General features: G+C 57.8%; 1 protein-coding gene across 1 annotated transcript in view; it reads right to left on the reverse strand.

Moving 5' to 3' along the window:
• Window positions 1–4,312, reverse strand: part of IL11RA (interleukin 11 receptor subunit alpha) — a 30,133-nt gene extending 25,821 nt beyond the window's left edge. Inside the window, 1 exon segment of the mRNA XM_088532689.1 lies at window positions 4,202–4,312. The gene's annotated coding sequence lies outside the window, so the exon portion shown is untranslated.
• Window positions 4,313–7,035: the final 2,723 nt, after the last annotated feature.

The following is a 7,035-nucleotide window of genomic DNA, read 5'->3' on the forward strand; positions in this document are numbered from 1 at the left end:
GAGCATGGCAGGAAGCTCTGTCATCTCGTGGCTTCCAACTTCCCCTTTCTCCCTTGGCCCATTCCCAACAGGAGCTTTTCAGCAAGGCCGGGCGCCCCTTGTTTTCACTTTAGGAGTTAAGGCAAAATAGAAAATGCCTGAACGACTTACTTTCCACCAGGAGGATTTCATTAGATGAGGGAGCCCTAAACTTTTCCACCTCTCCCTGTAAGGAAATCTCTATGGCTCCATAATAATTTTTATTAGACTGTTTCTATTTCTGCTGTCTCCTTATTGAGAGGAGGGGACCAAAGCTGAGCAGTCTCCTGGGGATGATGGATTGATTTCCATAACAGGGCCAAATGCCCTCAGTATTATCTCCTCTCTCCATGGCCTAGCATCTTGTTTGCATTCCTGACCATCACAGCACACATGTTTTCACTGAGCTGCCCTCAGCAATGCCTACATGTTTTGCCCAATTTGAAAATCCAGCAAATCCACAGCATTTCCAATCCCTCCTTCCAGTGGGTACTATTTTGCGCTGTTCTATGCAGAGTCTTACCCGTGGTTTCCTCCAGCTGTAGCCACCCACATGGTTAAGCCATAAGGCCACACCAGCCCTGACCCAAGGCCCATCTAGCTCCGCTGGAGTCTCCAAAAGCACCTTCAGGAATTGTGTACAAACAGGAGATTCACAGATGTGCCTTTCTCCTACTCATACCCTCCCAGCAAATCCTTCTAAAATCCTTCATAAGCTTTTTTAGTAGTGACTGATCCCTTATGGATAAAATCCAGGTTCTGCTGGTCAGATGTGACCACAGCACAGAATCCCGTTAGGACGGAGGTGAATCGTGTTTTAAAAATCAGTTCAACTTCTTGCCTTTCTTCTTGCAGACCTTCCAAAAACCAGATGCAAGAGAGCAGGAGGATATTTTTTGCCAAGTTTTGGAAACTTACATTGCTGAATAGAAGAAAAAAAAAAGAAACAATAAAAAAAGAAGAAAAGAAATACAAAAGAAGAGAAATACACTTTTCTTCCTGGCTTTGATAGGGGATGGGGTGCTCTGCCCTCACTACCCCACCCATGGAGCCTCAAGTGAAGACACAGGGGACTGTGGGACACACTTTGCTCCCCTTCTTCATGCGTGAGTCTCATTGGCACCTACTTGCCCCAGGCAGACCTGGGAGGCAGCCATCAAGCTTTCCCTAAGTGCCAGGGTCGAGAGTTAACTCCAAAGTAGGAACCAAGCGGAGAGTCCCTGTGACATGGGTTTAGATGAAGCTCAGCCAAAATCTGCAAGCACCAAGAGCCACTCACTGTGTTGCAACCTCTCACCCAGCCCAAGGGGTGCAGAGAAGCTCTCTTGCCCCCATCATCTCTCCTGTTGGTGCCTGGGAGCCCTAAAGCCTTTGCAAAGGAGCCCCGTGCGTGTTTTAGGGGAGCTGTGGATGCTGCCACAGCAAAATTGCATCCAGAAAAGCCCAAAGCTCACCCTGTCCCTGAACCGCACCAGGGTTGACTAAATGAGACAGTGACTCAGAGCCTTGGGAACCAGCCAGGCTCAAGAGATAATTCCTATTAACACACGGATCTCTGACACGGTAAACCTGCTTCTAATTTCCAGAGGAATTTTTCTTTTTTCCATGGAAATGGTCCACGGGAATCTGACTGCAAAGAGAGGAGAACCAAACTGCAATTTTAAGACATCTGCACACTTCCCCACTTTAATAACCTGGAAGGGAAGAGGTGTGAGAGGACAACATGACCTGGAGATGCAGGAATCTGCTCGTAAGAAATGGGCCACGAGGTCACCAAATCTGCTAAGAGAGAAATGTGGTCATTTCACACATGCAATGCTTTTGTAACCACAATAACACTTAAAAAAAAAAACCCAAAAGCTCTCTAAACATCCCAGAGAATCACCCAGATACCCTAGGGCTAATTCTTGATGCTGCTTTTGCATCACCGTCCCAAATGCCAGATGAGGCCCAGGCACACCGCACGTAGGAAACCGTTCCCATCAGAGCCTAAATCTGTCCTCAGCCATGTCACCCTCTCTCATGTCTGAATCTCAAAAAGAGAAGAGGGGAAAGGCGCCCTCATTTTCGCACGACACTGCAGGACAGTAAATTACCCGAGCTTGACTGGGAAGCACCTTGCAAGGGGTGCAGATGCTCCAAAGCTCCTTGAGCCAAGTGCGCAGGAGATGAGCAGCTCTGCACACACACGTGACAGCGCGTCACGCGCGCGGGCACCTCTCCAAGCCGGGCTCCGCGTACCCAGCGGCCCCGAACCGGCCGCAAACACTTCTCCCGAGATGTTTACAGAGCGCTGCTTCGCCTTTCAAACAGCCTTGCCTTCCCGCGGCCGAAGGGCTTCTCGAGGACACGCGAGACCGCCTCGTCTCCCAGCCCCCGAGGCTCTGCCGTGCCAGCGGGGGAATAAACAAGCAGCTCGCCAACATTGGCGCCTGGCCTTGGACAGGGACAGCAGCCTCCCCTGTGCCCATCCTGGGGACGGGCCACCAGCCTTGGTCCTCCAAGGGCCATCCTACATGGCCCTGGCAAGAGCCGCATGGACCCACTCCCCTTGCCAAGGACACGCAACACGTGCTGGAGGTGGAGACAAGGCAGCGGCGGGGCTCAGGGAGCAGTGAGCTGCTCCAAGTAGAGGAGGCAAGAGCCTCTGGGCTTGTTTAACCTAACGAAATAACGAAGAAGCTATAAATATGTAAGGGTAAACACCGGAGAGGCAGAAGAGGTCTCGAACTAAACGCACAATGTTGGCACGAACACACATGGGAATAAATCATCCAGGAACACACTGAGGCAGGAAACTAGAGGAAGGTTTATCCTGCGAAAGCAGGAAGGGACTGGAGCAGCCCTCCATGAAGAGCAGAGGGGAAGAAGGGAGGCTGCTGTGAAGGCAGCGCGTAGCTTGCTCCCGATGGATGAGGATGACGTGGGATGTGAAGCAGCTCGGATCCCTGGCTTGGACGACCCCTGTTCCTTTGAGCTTCCCCACTATCGTGGGACTGGGACACAGAAGTGGGTGCTGATAAAGTAGGCCACTGCAAAAGGGAACTGCTGCCCCATCCGAGATTAACACAACTTGCCTCAGCACCGTGAGTCATTCATTCATCCCTCACAAACAGGGCCTGCACCCAGCCAAGCATCCTCCTCCCCCAGCGCTGCGACAGCCCAGAGACTTCTCTGGGATGGGGAAAAAGTTGCTTATCAGAAATTATCAGCATGTCAAGTTTTCCCCTCCTTGCAAAGTTTCCAAAAGGTACCTAGCAGAGCAAACCCCAAGCTCGCTGCACACAGCTCTGCAGATCGTGCCTGGGGATCCAGCAGGCTCCAGGCAACCCCGAGCATGGCCACACCACGACCTGTCCTTGCACACATCGAGTGCAAACAGCCTCCCCACTGCCTGCAAACGCAGACCCAGATGCATCATGCAACCGTCGGGTACCTCCAGGCCCCCGCCAGCATGGGAGAGGCTCCGCCAGCCCCACATGGCACTAGGCAAATGGTACCAGGCGGTCCCACATCGTATTGGGGCCCAGAGCCACTGCAGCTCCCCGCAGGATCGTGGCACAATGAAAAGGAGGCACTCACGGCACCGCGCAGCCCTTGTCCCAGGGGGGTCCGAGTCTGCTGAAAGTAAAAAGTCTAAGCAAAACTCAGCCCTGTTTTGAAGCCTTCCACGCTGCAGTCAGTGCTTGGGGGTGAGGGGTGCTCCGGGAGGACTGAGTGCGAAGCCGAGATTGCGGCGGGGCCAGGAGGGACGGGGCGGGCAGCGCCCCGCGAGCGTCCGCGATGGAGCGAGCCCCGCGCCTCTCGTAACCGAGACCAGCTTTTCCCTCTCTGCCCAGTGTCGCCCACCCCGGCGAGCAGAGGGCCCCAGCGTGGGGAGGGGTCCCCAAGCGTGGGGGTGTGCTTGGCTGGAACGCCTCTCCAAAGAAAAACCCTCCTGGCGCCGCGGAAACTCACGGAGCAACTTCCAGACACCCACTTTGCGAAAGGGAAAAAAAAAAAAAAAAAGAAAAAAAAAAGAAAAGAAAAAGAAAAAAGAAAAAGCATTCGCCCCGGCGCGGGGGGAAGAAAGCAGTTATGGAAGCCTCGCACCCCCTGCTTGGGCGCCCCTCACCGCGGCGTCGGGGCGGGCGGCAAGCGCGGCTCACCCCGGTGTGTGTGTGAGCGTATAGGAAGGTCCTACCTTCCTGCGTGGCGCCGCGGCTATGTGTCCATGGCGGGCCGGGACGGCGGCCGGTACCGAGACCGGGGCCGGGGCCGGGGCCGGTCGGAGCGCGGCCGCCGCGGGCCGTGGCGGGAGCCCGCGCCGGGCGGGCGGGGGCGGCAGCGCGGGCGGTGCGAGGCGGCCGCCAGCGCCGCTCAATTGGAGCAGGGCGCTGCCAATCCCGCCCCGGCCCCGGGCCCGGTCCCGGCCCGGCTCCTCCCGGACCGCCCGGTGCCTCCGGGACGCGCTGCTCCCCGCCGCGCCTGCCCGACTCTTGCCGGAGGGCAGGATTTGCCCCGGTCGGGGTGCACAGACCCCCGCGGTGCACAGACCCCCGCGGTGCACGGCTCCCGAGGGGTGCACGGATCCCGATGGGTGCGCGGATCCCGATGGGTGCACGGCTCCCGATGGGTGCACGGCTCCCGATGGGTGCACGGCTCTTCCCTGGGTGCGGGGAGGGGGCTCCTCTCTGCCCCCAGGGTCGCACGGTACCCTCGGGATGCCCGTGGTTTGCACCGTCTCCCTGCAGCGTCCCAGAGTGCGTGGCTCTTCCCGGAGCGCCAAGGTCCCCTCGAGGTGCATTCCTGGCACATGGGACGCGTGGGTCCTTTCCAGGATGCACAGCTCGGCTCCTGGCCCTCGCGGTCCCAGATAGGAATGCGGCTCCCTCCAGGGCAACACAGCTCCCCCTGGGGCACAGGGGTCCCACTGAGGTGTGGGGACCTCCAGGAGCCCCGCAGGGAGATCAGTACCTTCCTGATCAGGGCACTTAGCAACACTGAGCCCAGCCGTGCCTCAGTTTCCCTGCCTCTAGGACTGGTTTTGCTTTGGAGCCAATTAATTAATTAATTAATTAATTTTGCATAGTTTATTTGCTTGGGTGGCAGCCCATTGGGATAAAATCTGCCCCTTGGGCTTGTGCTTCTGAGCTGAGGAACAGCCTCTCTCCCTCACGTGGCCTTCAGAATGTATTTGCATTTTCCTTTTATCTTCTATAGAACAGCAACCCCTCTCATAGCTAGACCTGATTTCCCCTACAAAGGGGCTTGTTTTGCAGTTTCAGTGTTGTGAAAATTCTCAAGAAGAAAAAAGACTTGTTGCAAGTCTGTGATGGGAAACCTGTTGGCAAAGGCACTTTGGGAACTTTCTCCTCCCTGGGTGCCTGGGACCTTGTGTGCCGTGAGGTTCTTCCTGGGAAGGGCTGGAGATCCCTGGCTGGGGAAGAACACAGGCATTTCCCTTTGCCTAGGGATGGGCATGGAGATAAGGTCCATGTGTCCCAGGGCCAGAGCATGGGGTGTCAGCGGAGTGGCCCATGTGAGCAGCATTCCTGGGACAACCAGGGCAGGGGAAGCCCTCTCCATGTAGCACCTCCCTTGGCCTCCTGTGGCCACCAGCGCGTCATGGCTGGGCAGAGGATGGGCAAGATGTTGATGAACTCAAAGTCCATCGTGTTTCAGGCTGGTGGGGAAGTTTCTCCCTTTGAATCAGAGACAGCTTTGGTGCCCTGGGGCCTTCAGGAGACGTGGAGGCGGCGCGTGGGCTGCACGTGCCGAACGCGGCGCTCGTGCGGGCTCCCAGCCATGCTGTGGGTATTCGCTCAGCTGTGGTTGGGGCTCTGTGCCCACATCGCCCTAGGAATAGCCCAGCTCGGCGCATCTGCGGCTGGCCTGGGCTGCCGCCTCGCTGGCCGCATGTGCCTCATCCGTGCAGCTCGTGCTGCTGGAGCTGGCTGGGAAAGGAGCGGGGATCTCCCACCACTGGGCCAGCCACGGGGGCTGCCCACGGGGACCTCAGGAGGGCTCTGGGACCGCACAGAGCTGCCCTTATCCAGCAGCTCACATAGGCTTGGAGTAATGGAGCCTTGAGACAGAGCCAGCCAAGCCAGAGCCCCTGTCCCTGACACCATCTTCTTGCTTGCCCCTTCTCCTTGCAGCCAGTGTGAGATGAGCAGTGCCGAGCGCCCTGCAGGATGAGGCCCCCGGGCTGGCCACGGTGGTGTGTGCTGGGGTGGCTGCGGTGACCAGCTTCCCCCCACCCCAGCATCGGTCCGCGGGTGCTCGCAGTGAGCAGAGCCAGAGGGCTTCCCCAGCGCCTCGTGGCGCTCACTGGTGGCCGGGAGCTGGGCTGCTTGGCGCCAGCGCTGGCACAAAGCCACAGGCTGCTTTCCCTGCCGCTGTGGCGCTGGAGGGGAGTTGCGCATCCAGGGAATTCCCCCAGCTCCAGTGCTGGAGGGGAGCTCCATATCCAGGGAATTTCCCCAGCTCCTGTACTGCTCCTGGGAGGAAGATGCCTATGGGCAGGCTGGGGAAGGACGGGCAGTCACTGCTGTGAGAGAAGGCTGCGAAAAGGCTGATCTGTGCGTGGGCTGGATCCACAGGAGCAGGGGCAGGAGGAGAGCCCTGTGCAGCTGCACCCAGCTGCTCCTGAACATCCCTCAGCAGCAGAAGTCACAGTCCTGATGGCCCTGCTGCTCCATCCTGCTCCAGCTCCGGGTGGTCGCCCTTCTGTCCCTCCATGGCACTCAGCGAGGCGGGACGGGCACAGCTTGCAGCACTGGTGTTACATTGCTTTCCTTGCTCCATCCTCAAACAAAGGAGAGCTTCACACTCCAGCTCTTGCAGTTTGCCATGGCACACGAGTCTATTAGAAGGACATCTCCCATGCTGGGCGCAGCATCCTGTGCAGGTGCTGCTCCTCGCCGCAGGACTCGACCAGGGAACTGGCCTCTTTCCTCTTCCCAGCAGATAACCATCAGCGGGGCCATGCCAGAGTGGGAGCTGCCTGCCCTTGCCCAGGCAGGTCTAGGCTTG

This window comes from Tinamus guttatus, unplaced genomic scaffold (genome assembly GCF_059628265.1).
Source record: "Tinamus guttatus ecotype Peru unplaced genomic scaffold, ASM5962826v1 Tinamus_guttatus_pri_ptg000466l, whole genome shotgun sequence".
NCBI lineage: Eukaryota > Metazoa > Chordata > Aves > Tinamiformes > Tinamidae > Tinamus > Tinamus guttatus.